Here is a 24,267-nt window from a genome sequence, read left to right as displayed (position 1 = left end):
ATTTTATAATTCTAAATATAAATTTTATGGTTACAAATATTGCCCTTTTTCATTCTTACTTGTATACTGATGCACTTAACACTTTTTTTTATAGTAATCTTATTTTTTGTAATTATTCTCAGAGTAGTTTTGCTTGGCTGAGTTTTCATGATTTTGATGTTGTTGTTTTGATTTTGTTTTTTCTCTTAAGTGGTGGAGGGTTTTTCACAGGCTAGGGAATTTGTATACTTGCCCTAACAGGTTTTCACTGTTGTGTCTCCCAGTGTATTAGAATGTCACTCAGTGTATAAATGTTTCCTATATAAAATTATTCTGTTCCCTTAGTAAAATTAATTTCAGCTGTATGTCAAGTAGGAAACATTGATATGTTTTATTGAATTTGTTCTGGTTGATACTCTTCTGTGAGTATGTAGTAACAGTTTTATCTTAGAGTCACTTAGATCTTTGTTGGAACGATGTTGTGTATCACAGCTTCTTCCATTTTACTCATAGCTTTGTGAAATGAGGTAAGTGAAAAGTTTAAAGGTAGGAAATAGAAGAATGGAGATTTGAACCCTGGAACATGCTAATATTTAGATGTCAAGTGGTAAGAAAACGTGACTAAGAGTAGGTAAACCCAAACGAAGAAAGAAGCTCAGCTAGGAAGGATTAAATATGTTAGGTCTGTTGATGATGCAAGAAAGATGAGTTCTGAAGACAACTGTTAAGGAGTCTTGCTCTCCGAGGGAATAGTGAAATGGGTTGTTAATACAGGGTGATATAGTATCAAGAAGGTTTTGTTTTTATTTGCTAAAGATTGAAAATATAGCAGATTTTCATGGCCTAATGTAGTAGAGAAAAAACAAAGACATGATGCAGGAGTGAGAGGAATGTCACTGGAACCATAGATACGGTGTATAAATAGAAGGGTTAGTTTTAAAGATGGTGTGTAAACAGCTCATTAATAGCAGTGGAAGGAAGGACAAATTATAAAGATCGAGATATTTGCAGTTTGGTATATCTAATGGAAGCATATAAAATTTGTGTTATATTTTCTTAGTAAATAGGAAGCAAGGTCATGAAGTAGAAGGAAGAAGTGTTGGGGAAAAATAGATTGAGGAAAGAAGATGTAATATAGATATTTAGAGAAGTGAGAAAAAGATGCTTAGAAGGATTGCTGGATATTACTTAAAAAGTGCCTACTTGAAGTCCATGGTTGTTCATTTAATTGAGATCAGTCAATGTGGTTTTGTGTTTTTCCTAGTTTAGCCTTTGTACTGCTATTGAGTAGACAGTCAGATTTTTAAAGTTGGAATTTTCTCACATGAATATAACAAAAAGGGAGAAGGGGAAAGGTGTTGACATAATCAAAAGAATGATTATGAAGGAGGGACATGGAAAGTAATCTGGTAATGAGCAAATTGAGAAAATGGAGTTTCAGGCACAATGGAGAAATGGTATGATCCATTGAGATTGCAGTGTGGTTGAAGATGTGTTGTTATGTCTTAGAGGTAGGAAATTTGGGAGGTTGAAATAAAGTAAGGGACTGAGATTGAAAATACTAGAGTACAGTAATTAGTGACTTCTAGAATGTGAGTATAGTAGTTGAGTGAAAGTGAGGTTATGGAAAGAGATGAATTCAAGAAATTGAGAAACTTGGATATCGAAAGGATCATATGTGTTTTTTGAAATTATCATTAATTATGATAGGAGTAGTGAGCCAAAAGCTAAATTATTCCTTGGAATGTTTAAATTTGTCAGGTTTATGACAGTCCACTCTAGTATTCTTGCCTGGAGAATCCCATGGACAGAGAAGCCTGATGGGCTACAGTCCATGTGGTCGCAGAGTTGGACACAACTAAGTGACTAACACACACCGAAAAAGAATATTTTTTAAAATAAACCTAAATAAAACCCTGGAATCCCTATCCTGCTGTAGTGTTGAGAATTTCAGCCTTAATAGTTCATGAAAAATAGTGTATTAAAGTGGTTTTACAGGTATAGGTTCAAAATTCAAATCTTGTGTCCATGCCTTAGTTGTTTTATGGCTTTTTTTTTTTTTTTGCATTTTCCATGGGAATAATAAAAATGCCTATCTTGGGATTGTTATAAAGATGATTAGATGGATATAAAATGCATCTGGTTGTGTGTATGTGTGTATATATATACATATATATAGAAAGAGAGAGTATGTCACATTTTCAATAAATATTAGCTCTCATAATGGTCATTGTGGTGGTTCTCAACTCACCCTGATACTGAAGGTGATATAAAAATTCTGAGATTTTCAGTAAAAATTCAGTCATCTTTCCACTTTGATTATCACTGAGATTCCCAGATTCTTCCTTGCCACACCTAGGGAGCAGGAGACTATTTGAAAAGTTTAGGATCTTTGGTGTCTAGAAATTATGGAGCTGGAGAAGTAGTTAAATAGCAAGAGCCCAAATAGCTAGTCTGTCATTGGATTTTTCAGTTACTTTAAACAATAAGTACCTTCTTCCTTTTGCCAGAGAGATTTGGCACACTGGCCAGGGGTGGGTCAGACATGTCACCTCTGAGGCAAGAAGTGAAGTTTCATATAAACCATGTGAAATGAGAGTTGGGAATAGGCTTGTTCTTTAAAGGAAAAGCATAGCATGGTAAAATCAGAAAAGAAACTTAGATATTAGGCAGCCAAAATGTTTTGCTACAATATACAGTATATAAAACTCTTTTTGCCACGTGGTTGTTTTCCATTTATGCCTTTTACAAGGACCTGGACTAGTGTAAAGCAAAGGAGGTTCCTAGGGTGTAAAATTTAAGGATGCATATACTTTGAACTAATGCAAGTGCTCTTCACCTTACCCTAGTCATTAACAGAATCAGCATAATCCTGATTAGGTAAATCACCAAATTAAAAAAAAAAAAATGGTAGCATACGAGTTGGGCTTCCCTGGTGGTTCAGTGGTAAAGAATCTGCCTGCCAATACAGGAGATGTGGATTCGATCCCTGGAGAAGGAAACGGCAACCCACTCCAATATTCTTGCCTGGGAAATCCCATGGGCAGAGGAGCCTGGCGGGCTACTGTCCAAGGGGTTGCAAAAGAGTCGGACGCAACTTAGCAACTAGACAACAACAGCAAAGCATACAAGTTGCTGGTTTAGATGATTTGGAAAGTATTTGCTGTGCAAGTGAAACTCCTTCAAAAACCAATGTCTTGAGAGGTTAAGTCTTTGAAAGGAAGTAAGGGAAAGGAATCAATACCTATTAAGTACCTAAAATTTTAAAGACATTGTACTGAGTGTTTATGTATAGTAATTTGATCCTTAACACCCTATAAGAAGAGAACACTTCCCTTTGTGAGTAATGAAGGTTTTTGATAAACTTCAACTGTAAGTTAATAAGATACTTTATTACATTTAATTGTTTTTACTAATGCATGTAAAGCAAAAGATAGTGACTTCAGTAGGACTGTTCAGTAGAGATGACAGCTAACTACATGTGTTAGGCACATAAGAGACAAAACTGATGATTCTCAGAAATAGAAATAGAATTCCCACCCCCATAACTTAAGCTACTATATATTATACACTGGAATTTCCTGAAAGCAAACTATAGTAGAGATACACCATTCACACAAAGGATAGTATAGGGAATTTAAAATAAACAACCAAGAATCACCAAATACTGAAGAAGTACCAGGAAAGAGAGATTCTGTACCCACTGAGCTTAAACTTTAATACCATGGGGAAAAACTGGAGATCAATAAAGTATCTATGATTTAATATTCAAAGATTTAAAGGGATGACAATGTTTAAAAATATATATGTATATTTATATGTATATCAGAAATCAGTAAAAGGGTGTTTGACTATATAGGACATTTCTTTTTTCTTTACATTATGGTATGGCATCAATATACCACTTCTCTAGTGCTTATATACCAGGATGTTTGAAAATTTAAGAATTCCAGAAGAAAATATGAAAAGCTGATTAATTTCTTTATCATAAATCTTTTCAGAGCTTAATATGATACATAAAATGTTATATATCATTTATGAAAACATTTAATATCTTTCTGTGGAAGAAAAAGATGGAGGGAAAAGAGATTGAAATTTGAGTGGGTTGTTCTCTATATATATTGGATTTTTCTTTAAAAAAATATTTGAATATTTTTCTAAATGTTAACATTATTAAATTTGGGTCTTGGGATATGGGGTCTGTTACACTTTTTCACACTTTTCTGTATGACAAATATATCACCTCTTAAATGAAAAATAAAATAGTGAAACACCTCTAATCCAGTGTTTCTTAGCCATTTTTTGCCCTTCTACCTCCATGAATTTTTAGACTTTTTTTTTTTTCCTAACATCCTCATGAAATTTTAATACCACGGTATAATGATATGTCTCTTTTGGACTGTTTGTGTATCTGTTCTTATGTTTTAAAAGAGTAAGGTTTTTCTTCCTGCCCAACCCAGTGAACTAACCAGCAGTAGAATTTAGAAGATAATTATTCTTATTAGCAAGCTAAGAATCTTAAATCATGCAACTCTCTGATCTTAGCTGAACAAAATCAGATATTGGTAACAGAAATATCTGAAAAAAATTCAAGTTTATAGATATTAAGTAATTATTTCCATGTTATATGTATGAATCAAGATAAACTTTTTAAGAGAAATTAGGAAATACTTGAATGAAAATGAAAATACGACATCAAAATTTGGGAACTCCAGCTAAAAGGAGAGTTTTTAAGAGAATTTGTCTATATTAGAAAAGAAGAAAAATAACAGATTTAATCTTCTACCCTAAGGAACTAGAAAAAGAATAACAATGCAGAACAAGGAAATAATGAATTATAAATCAGTGAACTTGTAGACAGAATAGAGTTGAAAATATTGGAAACAGAGCTAGTTCCTAAGAAGATCAATTGAAAAAGTTCTCGCCTGACTGCAAAGGAAAATCCCTCTTCCCTGTCAGGTTGTAAGAAAATGATACTGGAGTATTTTTAGTAAATTTATTTCCATAAATATGGCAACTTTGATGAAATGAGCCAACTTCCTGAAAGTTTTAAACTAAACTAATTTGAGAAGCAGGTAACCTACTTATCAACTCTGAATAATTCTATATCTAATAAATTTACTTTGTAATTGAAAGTCTCCCTGGAGGCCTGAAGAGCTTCACTTGTGAATTCTGCAAAACATTAAATGAAGAAACCAACAATACTGTACAACAAAACACCTCCAAATTCATGTTAAGATGCCTGCATTACCTTGGTCATAAAAGAAAACTATGTGTTTCTGTTTCTTGTAAGTATAGATGCAAAAATCTGCAACAAAATATTAGCAAGTTGAATCAAGCAATATGTAAAAAGGATTTAAATCATGACCAAGAGAACTTTATATTGGGAAAGGCAGTCTGTTGAACCTTTTGAAATCAATAAATGTAACTCATCCTATCAACAGACTAAAGAAGAAAAAGCATAGGATCATCTTAATAAATGAAAGAAAAGCATTTGACAAAGCTAAATATCCATTCTTAGTAAAAACTCAATAAACGGGGAATGGAAAAGAGCTTCCTTAAGCTGAAAAGTGTCTACAAAGTCTCCCAATTGTTCTTCAAAGTGAAGTGAAGTCACTCAGTCATGTCCAATTCTTTGTGACCCTATGGACTGTAGCCTACCAGGCTCCTCCATCCATGGGACTTTCCAGGCAAGAGTACTGGAGTGGGTTGCCACTTCCTTCTCCAGAGGATCTTCCCAACCCAGGGATCAAACCCGGGTCTCCTGCATTGTAGGCAGATGCTTTGCCGTCTGCTTCTCTGCCGGCAGAGAAGTCCTAACGGCTAAATGTTTTTCCCCAAAGGAAGGGGAAACAAGTCAAGGAAGGCCACACTCACTACTATTCAACATCTCACTGATAGCCAGTTCATAAAGTGAGAAAGAGAACAGTATACAAATTGGAAATTAAGAAATAAAACTATTCCTATACAGAGGTGATATCACTGTTTATGTAGAAAATCCCAAAGATTTAACAGCTCCTGCAATTGAGTCAAACAAGACTGTAAGATTAAATAAACTAGCAGTGAACTATTAGACCTTGAATTTTTTTTCTACAATTAACATTTGCGATAGTACCAGAATTGAAATAATTAGGTATAAATCTACCAAAATGTGTACTAGACCCTTATGCCAAAGGCCATCCTCCAAATTTTGATAAAAAATAAAGACCTGAGTAAACAGAGAACTATACGCTATACATGACTTGAAAGAGTCATGATTTTTGTGATGTCACCTCAAATAGATTCATCTCGAATTGAAAATTGTAGCAGGATAATTTGTTGATACGGCTAAACTGACTTTCAGAGCTCTTTGGAAAAACAGCAACCAGAATGTCCACCACAATTTTAAAAAACAAAGCAATTAAAAGACTTAAGTTACATACTTCTAAGGTTTATTATAAAGCTAGAATAACTGTATTTGGCATAAGGAGAGATGCATAGATCACTGAAATAGAAAAGTCTACAAATAGACCCACACGTGTATGGCAGATTAATTTTTGACAAAAATGAAAAGTTCATTGGAGAGAGGACTGCTATTTAAATATGTTAGAATAATTGGACACCTGTACCCCCCTACACACACACAAAAGGAAAACTTTAAAAAAAATTTCCTTCACACAAAATTTATTTGAAATACATACCAAAAGTTACAGGAAAAAAATATCTGTGTGACATTGCTTATGCAAGGAATTCCTGTATACAACACCAAAAGTTTTCTCCATTGAAAATAAAGGTAAATGTCATCCAATAAAAATCTTATTCAGAAGATGCTATGAAGAATGAAGAGGCAGGCACACACTGGGGAAAATCTTTGGGCAGCATATATTTGACAAAATATCCAGGACATACATAAAGAATTGTAAAAAATAAAAATGAAGAATAAATTTGTAAACACTTCACCAAAGATTTACAAATGGCAAATAAGCACATGAAATGATGATACACATCATCATCCATCCAGTTCAGTTCAGTCATGTCCGACTCGGTGACCCCATGAACTGTGGCACGCCAGGCCTCCCTGTCCATCACCAACTCCCCAAGTTTACTGAAACTCATGTCCATTGAGTTGGTGATTCCATTGAGTTGGTGATGCCATCCAACCATCTCATCCTCTGTCGTCCCCTTCTCCTCCTGCCCTCAATCTTTCCCAGCATCGGGGTCTTTTCAAATGAGTCAGCTCTTTGCATCAGGTGGCCAAAGTATTGGAGTTTCAGCTTCAACATCAGTCCTTCCACTGAACACTCAGGACTGACCTCCTTGAGGATGGACTGGTTGGATCTCCTTGCAGTCCAACGGACCCTCAAGAGTCTTCTCCAACACCACAGTTCAAAAGCATCAATTCTTTGGCGCTCAGCTTTCTTTATTGTTGGCAAAGTAATGTCTCTGCTTTTGAATATGCTGTCTAGTTTGGTCATAACTTTCCTTCCAAGGAGAAGCATCTTTTAATTTCATGGCTGCAATCACTATCTGCAGTGATTTTGGAGCCCCCCAAAATAAAGTCAGCCACTGTTTCCACTGTTTCCCCATCTATTTGCCATGAGGTGATGGGACCAGATTCCATGATCTTAGTTTCATGCATATTGAGTTTTAAGCCAGGTTTTTCACTCTCCTCTTTCACTTTCATCAAGAGGCTCTTTAGTTCTTCACTTTGCCAAAAGGGTGGTCTCATCTGCATACCTGAAGTTATTGATATTTCTCCCGGCAATCTTGATTCCAGCTTGTGCTTCTTCCAGCTCAGCATTTCTCATGACATACTCTGCATATAAGTTAAATAAGCAGGGTGACAATATACAGCCTTGATGTACTCCTTTTCCTATTTGGAACCAGTCTGTTGTTCCATGTCCAGTTCTAACTGTTGCTTCTTGACCTGCATACGGGCTTCTCAAGAGGCAGATCAGGTGGTCTGGTATTCCCATCTCTCAAAATTTTCCACATTTTATTGTGATCCACACAGTCAAAGGCTTTGGCATAGTCAATAAAGCAGAAATAGATGTTTTTCTGGAGCTCTTGCTTTTTCGATGATCCAGCGGATGTTGGCAGTTTGATCTATTTGGGCAAATACAAAATACAACCACAATAAGGTGGCACCACACACCTATTAGAATGGCTTAAAATACATTCTGATAGTACCAAGATTAGTCAAAAATGTGGAGCAACTACAGCTCTCATACATTGCTGGTGAAATTAGAGAATGGTACAACCTGCTTTACAAAACAGTTTGAGGAAGTTTTTCATAATATTAACATGTGACCTATCCACCACACTTCTGAGTGTGAATCTAAGAACAACAAAAACTATGTTCACACAAAAATCTATAACTAAGAGGTTTTGGGGAAGATGATGGAGTAGGAAGTACCAAGAGTCCAACTTAGCACCTAATATAGTTGCTCCAGAGTCACTATTTTGGATCTCTGGAGTCTAGGGCTTGCAATTTCCAGATGAAACCTTGGACAGTAAATTGGAGTTAATTTAGGCCAGTTTCAGCTCTTAGCATAGTAATAGCAACCAGTCTCCCAACCCCAACCATGTGGCAGGCAGCCATATATGTATCCTGGAGCACCTTGCTGATAGGAGTCAGGGTGGGCAAAAAGAACCCTGAACTCTTAAATACTGGGGAATCTATTCCATAATTGTTAATGCCACTTTTGATCACAGAGGTGCAGAGATTGGCAGCCATGGTTGTTACACCTCCCATGTTTGTAATCCATCTCTCCTATCTCTACCACCCCCAGTGAAGTGACTTACAGGGGAATAATAAACCAGGTCCCCCCTTTTTCCTTTCCTATTTAGCTTTCCCACTTTTGGTAGCCAGACATGCTTAAAGACTAGGACATTCCAAAAAACTGCACATATGGGGAAGATTAGAAACTGACCACTAATCCCAGGGAAAGGGTAAAAAATATGAGAAGACCTTGGTTTTACAATTCAGGTTGATCCTTGACACAGATACAGCATGCACTAATTTAAAAACCAAAAACTAACAAATGAGCAAACTGTAGAAGGGGGAGAATCTGAATTCCAGAGTTACCATAATGTAAAATCAAACGACTAGTTTTCAACCAAAGAAAATTTACAAAGCATACAAAGGAACAGGAAGATATGAGTGATTCAAAGAAAAATAATAAATGTATGGAAACTATCCCTGAAGAAGATCTGATGGCAGATATACTAAGCAAAGAGTAAAATAACTATTCTAAAGATGCTCAAGGAACTAAAGAAGATATGGAGGAAGTAAAAGCAAAGCAATGTATGAATAAAATGGCAATATCAATAGATAGGAAATCTAAAAATAAACCAAATATTTCTGGAGCTGAAAAGTACAATAATTGAAACAGAGAATTCACTAGAGAAATGCCAAGGAGATATGAGTATGCAGAAGAAAGAATCAGTGAACATAGGACAGTGAAAATTATCAAATTTGAGGAACAAACCAAAGATTGAAGGCTAAGTGTCCAATGGAAAAGCATCAAGCAGGCCAGCAGCCACACTGTGAATCCCAGGAGAGAGAGAGGAAGAGACAGAATAATCGAAGTAATAGCTGAAAACAAATCTGATGAAAGTATGAATATAAATATCCAAGAAGTTCAATGAATTCCAAGTAAAACTGACTCAAAAATGCACATGAAGACATAATAAAATTACATAAGACAGAAAAGTGAATATCCACATAGAAGGGATTCTCAAAGATTATCAGAAGATTTTCCCTCAGGAACTTAGGAGGCCAAAAGGAGTGGGCTGATACTAAGTGCTAAAAGAAGAAAAATTCAACCAGAAATTCCCTATCTGGCAAGACTGTTTTGTTGTTGTTTGTTGTTGTTTGTTTGTTTTTTCCTTCAAAAGTGAAGGAGACATTGACACTCCTAAATAAAGCTCGGAGAGTTTAGCACTAGACCTTCCCTGCAAGAAATGCTCATGGAAATCCTGCAAGGGTCGAATGAAAGGACACTAGATCATAACTAAAGCCATATGGAGAAAAACATATCATAATAAAGAGAAATGTAGGAACAATTATAAAAGCTAATATTATTGTAAAAGTGGTCAGTTGCTACATTTGTTATCTACAGGATTTAATAGACTAATACATTGAATAGACAGTGTTTAGTCAATAAGCTTGTATAATTGTAATTGTGGTCTGTAAGTCTGCATGTTGTTTTCTACTTCATTTAAGGGACTAATGCATTTAAAATAGTTGTCTATATTTAGGGGCACACAGTGTATAAAGATGTAATTCAGGGGACCTCAACAACTGAAAAGACTGGAAACAGAAGTGTAAAGACATTTTTTGTATGTTACTGACGTTAAGGTAGTATAAATTGAATTAGAATTTATAATTAGTATGTTAAATGTAAACCTCATGGTAACCACAAGGAAAAGAGCTATAGAATACACACACAAAAAAATGAGAAACATTTTTACTACCAAAATATGTCAACATAAAAGACACTGCGGTGCTGGAGCTGTGGCTGTATGGCACTACAGTGACTTTGAGGAGATACCCCACTTCCAAAGGCAAAGGAGAAACCCCAGCAAGATGGTAGGAGGGGCAAAATCACGTTTAGAATCTAACCCCATATCTGCCAAAGATGCTCAGAGGGCTCAAACATACTTTGTGTGCACCAGGCCCCAGAGACCCCACAGAGACTGAGACAGAACTGTCTTTGAGTATCTCCTGAGGAGACACAATCACAGAAAAATAACCAATCTGATCACATGGACCATAGCCTTGTCTAACTCAATGAAACTATGAGCCATGCTGTGTAGGGCCACCCAAGATGGATGGGACATGGTGGAGAGTTCTGGTAAAACGTGGCCCACTGGAGAAGGGAATGGCATACCACTTCAGTATTCTTGCCTTGAGAGCCCCGTGAACAGTATGAAAAGGCAAAAAGATAGGACACTGAAAGATGAAATCTCCAGGTCAGTAGGTGCCCAACATGCTACTAGAGATTAGTGGAGATGTAACTCCAGAAAGAATGAAGAGATGGAGCCAAAGCAAAAACAACACCCAGTTGCAGATGTGATTGCTGATGGACGTAAAGTCTGATGCTATAAAGAGCAACATTGCATAGGAACCTGGAATGTTAGGTCCATGAATCAAGGCAAATTGGAAGTGATCAAACAGGAGATGGCAAGAGTGAACGTTGACATTTTAGAAATCAGCGAACTAAAATGGACTGCATGCAATGGGTGAATTTAACTCAGATGACCATCATATCTACTACTGTGGGCAAGAATCTCTTAAAAGAAATGGAGTAGCCATAATCAACAAAAGAGTCCAGAATGCAATACTTGGATGCAGTCTCAAAAACTACAAAATGATTTCTGTTCATTTCCAAGGCAAACCATTCATTATCACAGTAATCCAAGTCTATGCCCCAACAAGTAATGCTGAAGAAGCTGAAGTTGAATGGTTCTATGAAGACCTACAAGACCTTCTAGAACTAAAACCCAAAAAAAGATGTCCCCTTCATTATAGAGGAATGGGATGCAAAAGTAGGAAGTCAAGAAATCCCTGGATTAACAGGCAAATTTGGTCTTGGAATACAGAATGAAGCAGGGCAGAGGCTAATAGAGTTTGGTCAAGAGGATGCACTGGTCATAGCAAACACACAAGAGAAGACTTTACACATGGACATCATCAAGTGGTCAATACCGAAATCAGATTGGTTATATTCTTTGCAGCCAAAGATGGAGAAGCTCTATACAGTCAGCCAAAACAAGACTGGGAGGTGACTGTGGCTCAGATCATGAACTCCTTATTGCCAAATTCAGACTTAAATTGAGGACAGTAGGGAAAACCACTAGACCATTGAGGTATGACCTAAATCAAATCCCTTACGATTATACAGTGTAAGTGAGAAATAGATTTAAGGGATTAGATGTGTTAGACAGAGAGCCTGAAGAACTATGAATGGAGGTTCGTGACATTGCACAGGAGACAGGAAGTAAGACCATCCCCGAGAAAAAGAAATGCAAAAAAGCGAAATGGCTGTCTGAGGAGGCCTTACAAATAGCTGTGAAAAGAAGAGAAGCGAAAAGCAAAGGAGAAACGGAAAGATACACCCATTTGAATGCAGAGTTCCAAAGAATAGCAAGGAGAGATAAGAAAGCCTTCCTCAGTGATCAATGCAAAGAAATAGAGGAAGACAATAGAGTGGGAAAGACTAGAGATCTCTTCAAGAAAATTGGAGATAACAAGGCGACTCTTCATCCAAATATGGGCACAATAAAGGACAGAAATGATATGGACCTAACAGAAGCAGATGACATTAAGAAGAGGTGACACGAATACACAGAAGAACTATACAAAAAAGATCTTCATGACCCAGAATACCAAGATGGTGTGATCACTCATTTAGAGCCAGACATCCTGGTATGCCAAGTCTAGTGGGCCTTAGGAAGCATCACTAGAAACAAAGCTAGGGGAGGTAGTGAAATTCCAGTTTAGCTATTTCATATCCCAAAAGATGATAAAAATAAAGAAGGAAAACTGGAAACTCCACACTATTGTTGAAATTAAACAGTACACTGTTGAACAACTAGTGGGTCAAAGAAATTACACAGGGAATTAGGAAATACTTAGAAACAAAAACACAACATGCCAAAACTATTGTTCAGTCGCAAAGCTGTGTTCAACTCTGTGACCTCATGAACTGCAGCACAACAGGCTTCACTGTTCTTTATTATCTCCTGGAATTTGTGCAAACTCATGTCCATTGAGTCAGTGATGCCATCCAACCATTTAATCCTCTGTCGCCCCCTTCTCCTCTTGCCCTCAATCTTGCCCAGCATCAAAATCTTTTCCAGTGAATCAGCTCTTCTCATGAGGTGGCCAAAGTACTGGAGCTTCAGCTTCAGCATCAGTCCTTCCAATGAATATTCAAGGGTTGATTTCCTTTAGGATTGACTGGTTGCATTGACCAAAACTATGGGATGTATCAAAAGTAGTGCTTAGAGGAGAATTTATAGTTTCAGTCACTAACATTAAAAAACAAAGAATTCAAATCAATGAGTTACCTTTATAACTTTAAAGGACTAGAAAAAGAAGAGCAAACTAAACCCAATGTAGGAAGTGTAGAACATAATAAAGATTAGAGTGGAGATAAGTGAAATAAGGAATTAAAAAATAGAGAAAAATCAATAAAACCAAAAGTTGATTGCTCAAAAAGACCAAGAAAATTGACAAACCTATAGCTATAGCGACGAAGGAAAAAAGTCACTAAAATCTGAATTAAAATTGGAGACATGCTACATTAGAGATTCTATAGAAATAAAAAGGACTATAAAAGTACTATAACAATTCTCCACTAATGAAATATGTAACTAGATAAAATGGACAAATTCCTAGAAACACAAACTTACTAAAGACTAAACTGCAAAGAAATAGAAATTCTGAATAGACCTGTAACTCGGACATAGATTGAATCAATGATCATAAATCTCCCAGCAAAGATAAGCCTTGAACCCTATGGCTTCACTGTTGATTTCTGGCAAGGCTTCAAGGAATAATTCAAACTAATTTTTCTTAAATTTTTCACAGAAACTGAAGAGGAAGGAAAGGTTCCTGATTGATTCCATGAGACCAATATTACCCTAATATCAAATAAAGAGAAAGACACTGCAAGTAAAGAAGACTTCAGGCCAATATCCCTTTGGTTCAACACTGATGCAAAACCCCTTAAAAGGAGCATATTAAAAGGATTTTACATCATGACCATAAAGGATCTATACTGGAATACAAGGATGGTTCAGCATTGAAAATCTATCAAACCTAACAGAATGAAGGACAAAAACTACACCATCATCTTAATTGACATAGAACATCATTTGACATAATTCAATATACTTTCATGATAAAAGCATTCAATGAACTGGGAACAGAGGAAACTACCTCAGTATAATAATATTCTTAAATGAAAAACTCATAGCATCATACTCCATAGCAAAAGACTGAAAGCATTTCCACTAAGAACCAAAACAAGTCAAGGAAGCCCACTATTGCCACTTCTATTCAACATAGTGCTGAAAGTTGTACCCAGAGCAATCAGGCAAGAAAAGAATAAAAAGAATTCAACTTGAAAAGGAAGAAGTAAAATTATCTCTGTTCATAGATGATCTTTTTTTTCAGCTTTATGGAGATATAATTGATATATAAAATTCTCAAAGTACACAACAAAGTGATTTAACATATGTATACACCGGAAAAGAATATTCACATTGATTTGTTTCACTTTTTATTTTAACGAGAACATTTAAGTACTATTCTCCTAGCAAATTTCAATTATAGATTACATTGTTACCAACTATAGTCATTATACATCATGTCCTTAGTCCTTATTCATTTTATAACTGAAAGTCTGTAACTTTTACCAACCTTTCTCTTTTTCCCCCACCACCCAGCCCCTGGCAACCACTTTCCTACTCTCTGGACATGAGCTCAGCATTTTTTTTTTTTAAATAGAAATGATACCATGCAGTATTTGGTCGTCTTCTGTCTGGTTTCTTTAATGCCTCCAAGCTCATTCACACACAGTGGAATATTATGCATAAGTGTATGTATTTATGTGTGTGTGCATACATATGTACTTATATTATATTTTCTTGATCCATTGATTTGTTAATGGCCCTGTAGGTTCTATTGCAATGAACATAGGAGTACAGATACCTCTTCTAAATAATGGTTTTGTTTACTTTGAATATATACCCAAAAGTGGAATTAGTGGATCCTTTGGTAGATAGATTTTAATTTTTTGAGGAATTCTCATGCTGTTCTTCATAGTGACTACCAGTTTACATTTCCACCTGCAGAGTATAAGCCTTCTCTTTGTTAACTTTCTTGCTAGCATTTCTTATCTCTTACCTTTTTGATGATAGTCATACAAACAGGTGTGAGGTGGGTGATCTCATTGTGATTTTGGTTTGCATTTTTCTGTTGATTGGTTATGTTGAACATGTTTTCATGTACCTGTTGCACGTTGTATGTCTTATTTGAAAAAAAAAAATCTGTTCCAGTCCTTTGCCTATTTTGAAATTGGGTTATTTCCATTGAATTGTAGATACGATCTTATTCAAAGAACCCTGAAGATTTCACAAACACACACAAATCAACATAAAAAAATCAGTTGCATTTCTATACACGAATAAGGAACAATCTGAAAAGGACTGATCAATCTGTACATGGAAACAATTGAGTCTACAATAGCATGAAAGTAAGAACAGAAACTATAAAACTCCTAGAGGAAAACATAGGCAAAACAATCTCCGACATAAATCACCGTGGGATCCTCTATGACCCACCTCCCAGAGTAATGGAAATAAAAGCAAAAATAAACAAATGAGACCTAATTAAACTTAAAAGCTTTTGCACAACGAAGGAAACTATAAGCAAGGTGAAAAGACAGCCTTCAGAATGGGAGAAAATAATAGCAAACGAAGCAACTGACAAAGAATTAATCTCAAAAATATACAAGCAACTCCTGCAGCTCAATTCCAGAAAAATAAATGACCCAGTCAAAAAACGGGCCGAAGAACTAAACAGACATTTCTCCAAAGAAGACATACATGTGGCTAACAAACACATGAAAAGATGCTCTAACATCACTCATTATCAGAGAAATGCAAATCAAAACCACAATGGGGTACCATCTCACGCTGGTCAGAACGGCTGCTATCCAAAAGTCTACAAAACATAAATGCTGGAGAGGGTGTGGAGAAAAGGGAACCCTCTTACACTGTTGGTGAGAATGCAAACTAGTACAGCCACTATGGAGAACAGTGTGGCAATTCCTTAAAAACCTGGAAATAGAACTTCCATATGACCCAGCAATCCCACTGCTGGGCATACACACCGAGAAAACCAGAATTGAAAGAGACACATGTACCCCAGTATTCATCACAACACTGTTTATAATAGCCAGGACATGGAAGCAACCTAGATGTCCATCAGCAGACGAATGGATAAGGAAGCTGTGGTACATATACACAATGGAATATTACTCAGCCATTAAAAAGAATACATTTGAATCAGTTCTAATGAGGTGGATAAAACTGGAGCCTATTAGAGTGAAGTAAGCCAGAAAGAAAAACACCAATACAGTATACTAATGCATATATATAGAACTTAGAAAGATGGTAATAATAACCCTATATGCGAGACAGCAAAAGAGACACAGATGTATAGAACAGTCTTTTGGACTCTGTGAGAGAAGGTGAGGATGGGATGATTTGAGAGAATAGCATTGAAACATGTATATTATCATATGTGAAACAGATCGCCAGTCCAGGTTCGACGCATGAGACAGGGTGCTCAGGGCTGGTGCACTGGGATGACCCAGAGGGATGGGATGGGGAGGGAAGAAGGTGGGGGGTTCAGGATGGGGAACACATGTACACCCATGGCTGATCCATGGCAATATACGGCAAAACCATCACAATATTGTAAAGTAATTAGCCTCCAATTAAATAAATTAAAAAAAAACAACATGAAAATGAATAAAATGCTTAGGAATTAATAAAAGAGATGAAAGACTTGTAATAACTACAAAACATTGCTGAAAGAAATTAAAGAAGACATAAATAAATGGAAACACATCCCATATTTATGGATTGGAAGATCTAATGGTATTGAAATATAAATTCTATGGAAAGAGATCTACAGACTCAATGCAATTCCTATCAAAATCCCCAATTTTTTTTTGAGCAATAGGAAAACCCATTCTAAAATCTATATGGAAATTTAAGGGACCCCAAATGGCCAAAACAATCTTCTGAAAGAAGAACAAAGCTGGAATACTCACACTTCCTGATTTCAAAACCTACTACAAACCTACAATGTGATAATGTCATAAAAACAAACATATAAACCAATGAAATAGAATAGCCCGGAAATGAATGAATGCGTTACATGTATGGTGAAATGGTTTCTGGCTAGGTTTCCAAGACCATTCAATGAGGAAAGATTCTTTTTAACAAATGGTACTGGAAAAACTGGATAGTCACATGTAAAAGAATGAACTTGGTCACTTACCTAACACTATATACAAAAATTATCTCAAAATGGATCAAAGATATAAATTTAAGAGCTAAAACAATGAAACCTTAGAAGAAAATATAGGATAAAGACTTCACAATGTTTTATTTGGCAACGATTTCTTAGGTATGCCACCAACAACACAAGTAACAAAAACCAGTCAAATTGGATTTCATGATAATAGTTAAAATTTGAATGTCAAAAGACACTATCAATAGAGAAAAAATCCACCCACAGAATGGGAGAAAATAGTTGCTAGTCATGTATCTAATAATGGATTACTATCCAAAGAACAGTTAGACAGGTTCTGGGCCTCACCTGGCTTCCCTGAAGTTGTTTCTCCATCTTGTGGTTGTCAATGAGGTGGAGTTATGTTTCCACACTCAGAACAGGAAGCTTTCTGGATATTTGTTGAAGTGCTGTCATCTTCACATATCTTAGTAGGGGCCAAAATTCTATCCTCCTCAGTGCTGAAATGCATTAACAACAGAAGAATAAAGAAGGCAAGGTTCCCAGCCCAGAGGAAACAGAGGTGAAAGCCTCAATGACAGTTTAATGAGAGCATATACATTTGGAGTCAGGAACTGCTGTGAAAGACCTGTGACCTTGAAGCTATCATTTAGAGAGACTTTATGGAGAGGCTTATTGGAGAGGAGAAGCTGCTATTCAACAGCAAAAAATGTAGGATAGATTTGGAAGAGATGAAATAATCATCTCACTTTAAACCCCAGAAAAGGAGGAGACTACTAGACAATTCATGGATTACAGCCTTGTTGTGGAGAAGGGGCTTGTGTAATTCACTGAAGCTATGAGCTATGCCATGCAGGGCCATCCAGGATGGACAGGTCATAGTGAAGAGTTCTGACAAAATGTGGTTCTCTGGAAGAGGAAATGACAAGCCACTCCAGTATTCTTGCCTGGAGAACCCCATGGACAGTATGAAAGGGCAGAAAAATATAACACCAGAAGATGAGACCCCAGACTGGAAGGTGTCCAGTATGCTACTGGGGAAGAACAAAGGCCAATTACCAAAAGTTCCAGTGAGAATGAAGCAGCTGGGCCAAAGCAGAAATGACATTTAGTCGTGGATGTGCCTGTCAGTGAAAGTAAACTCCAGTGTTGTAAAGAACAATATTGCATAGAAATCTGAAGTATTAGGTCTATGAATCAAGGTAAATTGGGACGAGGTCAAGCAGGAGATGGGCTTCCTAGGTGGTTCAGTTGTAAAGAACCTGCCTGCCAACAGGAGATTCAGGTTCAATCCTTGAGTCAGGAAGATCCCCTGGCAAAGGAAATGGCAACCCACCCCGGTATTCTGGGCTTCCTTAGTGGCACAGTGGTAAAGAATCTGCTTGCCAATGTAGGAGATGTAGGAGAGCCAGGTTCAATCCCTGGGTTGGGAAGATACCCTGAAGCAGGAAATGGAAACCCAGTCCAGCATCCTTGCCTGGAAAATTCCATGGACAGAGGAGCCTGGCGGGCTACAGTCCATAGGATAGATAGCAAAGAGTTGGTTACGGCTAAGTGACAGAGCACATAAGCAGGAGATGGCAAGATTGAACACTGACATCTTAAGAATCAGTGAACTAAAATGGACGGGAATGGGCGAATTTAATTCAGATGACCATTATATCTACTACTGTGGGCAAGAATCCCTTAGAAGAAATGGAGTAGCCCTCATAATCAACAAAAGAGTCCAAAATGCAGTACTTGGGTGCCATCTCAAAAATGACAGAATGATCTCAGTTTGTTTTCAAGACACACCATTCAGAATCACAGTAATCCAAGTCTATGCCCAACCACTGATGCCAAAGAAGCTGAATTTGATTGATTCTGTGAAGACTTACAACACGTTCTAGAGCTAACACTAAAAAGATTTCCTTTTTATCATAGGGGACTGGAATACAAAAGTAGGTAGTCAAAAGATACCTGGAATAACAAGAAAGTTTGGCCTAGGAGTACAAAATGAAGTTGGGCAAAGGCTAACAGTTTTGTCAAGGGAACACACTGGTCATAGCAGGCACCCTCTCCCAACAACACAAGAGACAAGTCTACAAATGGACATCACCAGAAGGTCAATACTGGAATCAGATTGATCATATTCTTTGCAGCCAAAGGTGGAGAAGCTCTATACAGTGAACAAAAACAAGACATGTGCTGACTGTGGCTCAGATCAAGAGCTCTTTCTTACAAAATTCAGACTTAAATTGAAGAAAGTAGGGCCATTCAGGAATGACCTGACTCACATCCTTTATGATTATAAAGTGGAGGTGATAAATAGATTCAAGGAATTAGATCTGGTAGACAGTGTCTGATGAGCTAAGGTCAGAAGTTTGTAACATTGTATAGGAGGCAGTGACGAAAACTGTCCTAAAGAAAAACAGATGAAAGAAGGTAAACTTGTTGTCTGAGGAGACTTTACAAATAGCTGAGGAAAGAAAAGAAATGAAATGGAAGGGAGAAAGGGAAAGCTGTAGCCAAATGAATGCAAAGTTCTACAGAATTTCAAAGAGATAAGAAGGCCTTCTTAAATGAACAATACAAAGAAATAGAGGAAAACAATAGAATAGGAAGTACTAGATATTTCTTCAAGAAACTTGGAGATATCAAGGGAACATTTCATACAAGGATGGGCATGATAAAGGACAGAAATTGTAAGGACCTAATTGCAGCAGAAGTGATTAACAAGAGATGGCAAAAGTACACAGAAGGACTATACCGAAAAAGGTCTTAATGATCTGGAAAACAACGATGGTGTGGTCACTCACCTAGACATCCTGGAATGTGAAGTCAAGTGGACCGTAAGAATCATTACTAAAAACAAAGATAGTGAAGGTGACAAAACTCCAGCTGAGCTATTTCAAATCCTAAAAGATGATGCTGTTAAAGTACTGCACTCAATATGCCAGCAAATTTTGAAAACTCAGCCGTAGTCACAGGACTGGAAAAGGCCAGTTTTTATTCCAGTCCCTAAGAAGGGAAATGCCAAAGAATGTTAAAACTACCATAGAGCTGTGCTCATTTCACATACTTTCCCATTATAGCAAGGTTATGGACTTCCTTGGTGACTCAGTAGTAAAGAATCTGCCTACAATGCAGGAGACATGGATTCAATCCATATGTCAAGAAAATCACCTGGAGAAGGAAATGGCAGCCTATTGCAGTATTCTTGCCTTGAAAATCCCATGGGCAGAGGAGCCTCTCAGGCTATAGTCCATTGGGTCACAAGAGTCAGACATGATTTAGCAAGTAAACCACCAACCACAACCTCAGCACGGTTATACTCAAAATCCTTCAAGCTAGGCTTTGGCAGTACATGAACCAAGAACTTCCAGATGAACAAGGCAGGGTGTGAAGAGGTAGAGGAACAAGGGAGCAAATTACCAACATTCTTTGGATCATGGAGAAAGGAAGGGAGTTAACAGAAAAATATCTATTTCTGCTTCATTGACTACCCTAAAGCCTTTGTGTGGATCACTGCAAATTGGAAAATTCTTCAAGAGATGGGAGTAGCAGACCACCTTCATTATTTCCTGAAAAATCTGTATGCGGGTCAAGAAGAAACAGAACCTAGTACGGAACAACTGACTGGTTCAAAATTAGGAAAGAATTATGACAAGACTGTATAATGTCACCATGCTTATTTAACTTGTATGCACAGTAAATCATGCAAAATGCTGGGCTGGATGAATCACAAGCTGGAATCAAGATTGCCAGGAGAAATGGCAACAACCTCAGGTATACAGATGATATCATTCTAATGGTAGACAGTGAAGATGAACTAAAGATCTTCTTGATGAAGGTAAAAGTGGAGAGTGAAAAAGCTGGCTTGAAACTCAACATTTTTTAAAAAATAAGAAAATGGCATCTGGCCCCATCACTTCATGGGAAGTAGAAAGGGAAAAAGTGGAAGCAGTGACAGATTTTATATTCTTGGTTTCCAAAATCACTATGGACTATGACTGCAGCTATGAAATAAAAAGTCACTTGTTCCTTGGAAGGAAAGCTATGACAAACCTAGTCAGAGTATAGAAAAGCAGAGGCATCACTTTGCCGACAAGAGTCCATATAGTCATAACTATAGTTTTTCCAGTAGTCATGTCCAGATGTGAGATTAGTCCATAAAGAAGGCTGAGAGCTGAAGAATTTATGCTTTTTAATTGTTGGAGAAGACTCTTAAGAGTCCCTTGGACTGCAAGGAGATCAAACTAGTCAATCCTAAAGGAAATCATCCCTGAGTACTTATTGGAAGGACTATTGCTGAAGCTGAAGTCCCAATACTTTGGCTACCTGATGCAAAGAGCTGACTCATTGAGAAGTACTCTGATGCTGGGAAAGATTCTACAATCTTTCCTAAAGGAGAAGGTGACTGCAGAGTATGAGATGGTTAGATAGTATCACCAACTCAATGGACATGAATCTGAGCAAACTACAGGAGATAGTGGAGGACCGAGGAGCCTGACATGCTGCAGCCCATGGGGTCACAAAAAGTTGGACATAAGGATGGAAGAATAGGGAGTTGAATTGGTACAGAATTCCAATTTTACAAGATAAAAAGAGTTATGTAAATCAGTGGTGGCAATGGTTGTACAATGTTACGTTTGAATTCAATACCAATGAACTATGCTTAAAAAATTAATGGTAAATTTTTATGTATGTGTTTACAACAATTAAAAAAAAACCCTGCCTATAAATAAATAGCCTGCTTTATTCATCATCCTCCAAATTGGAAACAACCCAAATGTTTTTCAATTAGTTTTGTACCTCTACATAAAATAGTGACAACTGATCATGGAATTGTATGGATTTATCTCAAGTGTATCATGTTTGGTAAAAGAAACCAGACTCAGAAAATCACATACTTCGTGGCTACATTTTTATATAATAATATAAAATTAAAATTATAGAACAGCTACCTGGTGAATGGTTACCAAGGGGCAAGGTCTGGGTAGATGAGTTGACTACAAAGAGAATTGTGAGGTGTGATAGAAATATCTATTGTAATCTTTTTAAAAGTTCCATAAAACTTCATTGAGCTCCCATAGGTTGCAACATAGAGATATAATTTTATTGTTCTGTGTGTGTTTATCCAGTTTTCCCAATACTAGAGAAGAGACTATCCTTTCTCCCTCAGTGTTCTTTGTTCTCCTCTGAAATAATAGTTGACTGTATATTTAGAGATTTTAATTTTGGGCTTTCTGATCTGCTCCACTAGTCTATTTTTGTGCCATTCCCTACTGTTTTTTGTTTTTATTACTATAGATTTATAGTATAATTTAAAATCAGGAAGTGTGATACCTTCAGTTTTGTTCTTTTTCCTCAGTATTGTTTTTGTTATTTAGGGTCTTTTGTGGATCCATACAAATTTTAAGATTGTTTTCTTCTGTTTCTGTACAGAAAGTCATTGATATTTGATGGGAATTGTGTTGAATCTATAGATAGATTTGGGTAGTATGGGTATTTTATTTATTTATTTTTTAACTTTACAATACTGTATTTGTTTTGCCATACATTGGCATGAATCCACCATGGGTGTACATGTTTTCCCCTTCCAAAACCCCCCTCCCACCTCCCTCCCCATCCCATCCCTCCGGGTCATCCCAGTGCACCAGCCCCGAGCACCCTGGACTGGCGATTCGTTTCACATATGATAATTTACGTGCTTCAGTGCCATTCTCTCATATCATCCCGCCCTTACCCTCTCCCATAGAGTTCATAATACTGTTCTATTTATCTATGTCTTTTTCGATGTCTTGCATACAGGGTTATCTTTACCAATTAACTAAATACCATATATATGTGTTAGTAACATTAATTCTTCCAATCCATGAACACAGGATATTTTTTCATGTGTCTGTGTCTTCTTCAGTTTCTTTCAGCAAACTCTTATGATTTTTGTTGTACCAATGTTTCACTTTCTTGGTTAAAATTATTCCTAAATATTTTGTTGTTTTTGATGTTATTTTGAATGAGATAGATTTCTTTATTTTTTTAGATGTTACATCATTAAATCAATGTATAGAAATATAACTGATTTCTGTATGTTGATTTTATATCTTGCAACTTTACTGAAATTGCTGACTAGTTACAATACTTTTTTTGGCTGAGTCTTTGAGATTTCAATATACATGCCCATATTATTTGCAAATAACTACAGTTTTACTTCTTTTTGGATTTGAATGCCTTTTGTTTCTTTGTCTCACCAAATTGCTCCAGTTAGAACTTCTGCTGTATTGAATAAGAGTGATAAAAGAGGACCTCTTTGTCTTGTTACTGATCTTAGATAAAAAGCTTTCAACTTTTTTCCTTTGAGTATAATGTTAGTTGTGTGTTTCTTCTATATGGCCTTTATTATGTTGAGGTATGTTCCTTCTATGCCCAATCTGTGGAGTATTTTTATCATGAAAGGATGTTGTATTTTGTCAAGTGATTCTTCTATATCCAGTGAGATGATTGAGATATTTGTCTTTCATTTTCTTAAAAAGCTACACTTATTGTATATGTTGAACCATTCTTGCATCCCAGGGATAAATCTTACTTAGTCATGATGTATAAGCATTTTAATGTATTCTTGAATTTGCTAATATTTTGTTGAGAATTTTTATACCTATATTCACCAGAGATACTGTCCTATAGTTTTCTTTTCCTGTGTTGTTTTTAGGTGACTTTGATATCAAGATAACATAGGCCTCGTGGGATAAGTCGGAGGTATTCCTTCTCAATTTTCTGGAAGAGTTTCAAGAAGGGATGATGTTAATTCTTTTGAAAATGTTCAGTAGAATTTGCCAGTGAAATCATCTGGTCCTGGGGTTTGGGGTTTTGGAAGGGTTTTGAATACTGATTCAATTTCTTTACTTGCTATTAGTCTGTTCAGATTTTTTATTTCTTCCTGATTCAGTCTTAATAGGTTGTGTGTTTCTAAAAATGTTTCTACTTCTTCTACATTATTTAATTTGTTAGCATCTAATTGTTTTTAATAGTTTCTTATGACTTTCTGTATTTCTTCAGTATTATCATCTTCTTTTTTTCTTTCTAGTTTTATTCCTCTTCATAGTTAGTCCAGCTAAAGATTTGTAATTTTTAAAACTTTTTATAAAGAACCAGCTTAGTTTTTTTTATCCTTTCTATTTTTCTGATCTCTAGTTCATTTATTTTCTCTCCAATCTTTACTGTTTTCTTCCTTATACTAACATTGGACTTACTTTGTTCTTTTTTTCTAG

General features: G+C 36.4%; 2 protein-coding genes across 6 annotated transcripts in view; both read left to right on the top strand.

Moving 5' to 3' along the window:
• The window catches only part of RNPC3 (RNA binding region (RNP1, RRM) containing 3), a 42,101-nt gene extending 27,606 nt beyond the window's left edge, over positions 1 to 14,495 (top strand). For all 5 annotated transcript variants that reach the window (XR_014054563.1, XR_014054564.1, XR_014054562.1 and 2 more), the window contains one exon: positions 13,559 to 14,495. The gene's annotated coding sequence lies outside the window, so the exon portion shown is untranslated. The remainder of the gene's footprint in view (positions 1 to 13,558) is intronic.
• Positions 1 to 24,267, top strand: part of LOC145507099 (alpha-amylase 2B-like) — a 60,617-nt gene that overhangs the window by 274 nt on the left and 36,076 nt on the right. The gene's annotated exons all lie outside the window — the stretch shown is intronic.

Source organism: Giraffa tippelskirchi, chromosome 5 (assembly GCF_054371585.1).
Source record: "Giraffa tippelskirchi isolate mGirTip1 chromosome 5, T2T-mGirTip1v1.2.pri, whole genome shotgun sequence".
In the NCBI taxonomy this organism is placed as follows: domain Eukaryota; kingdom Metazoa; phylum Chordata; class Mammalia; order Artiodactyla; family Giraffidae; genus Giraffa; species Giraffa tippelskirchi.
Note: the sequence above shows the minus strand (reverse complement) of the source record. Positions and strands in the feature narration are given on the sequence as shown.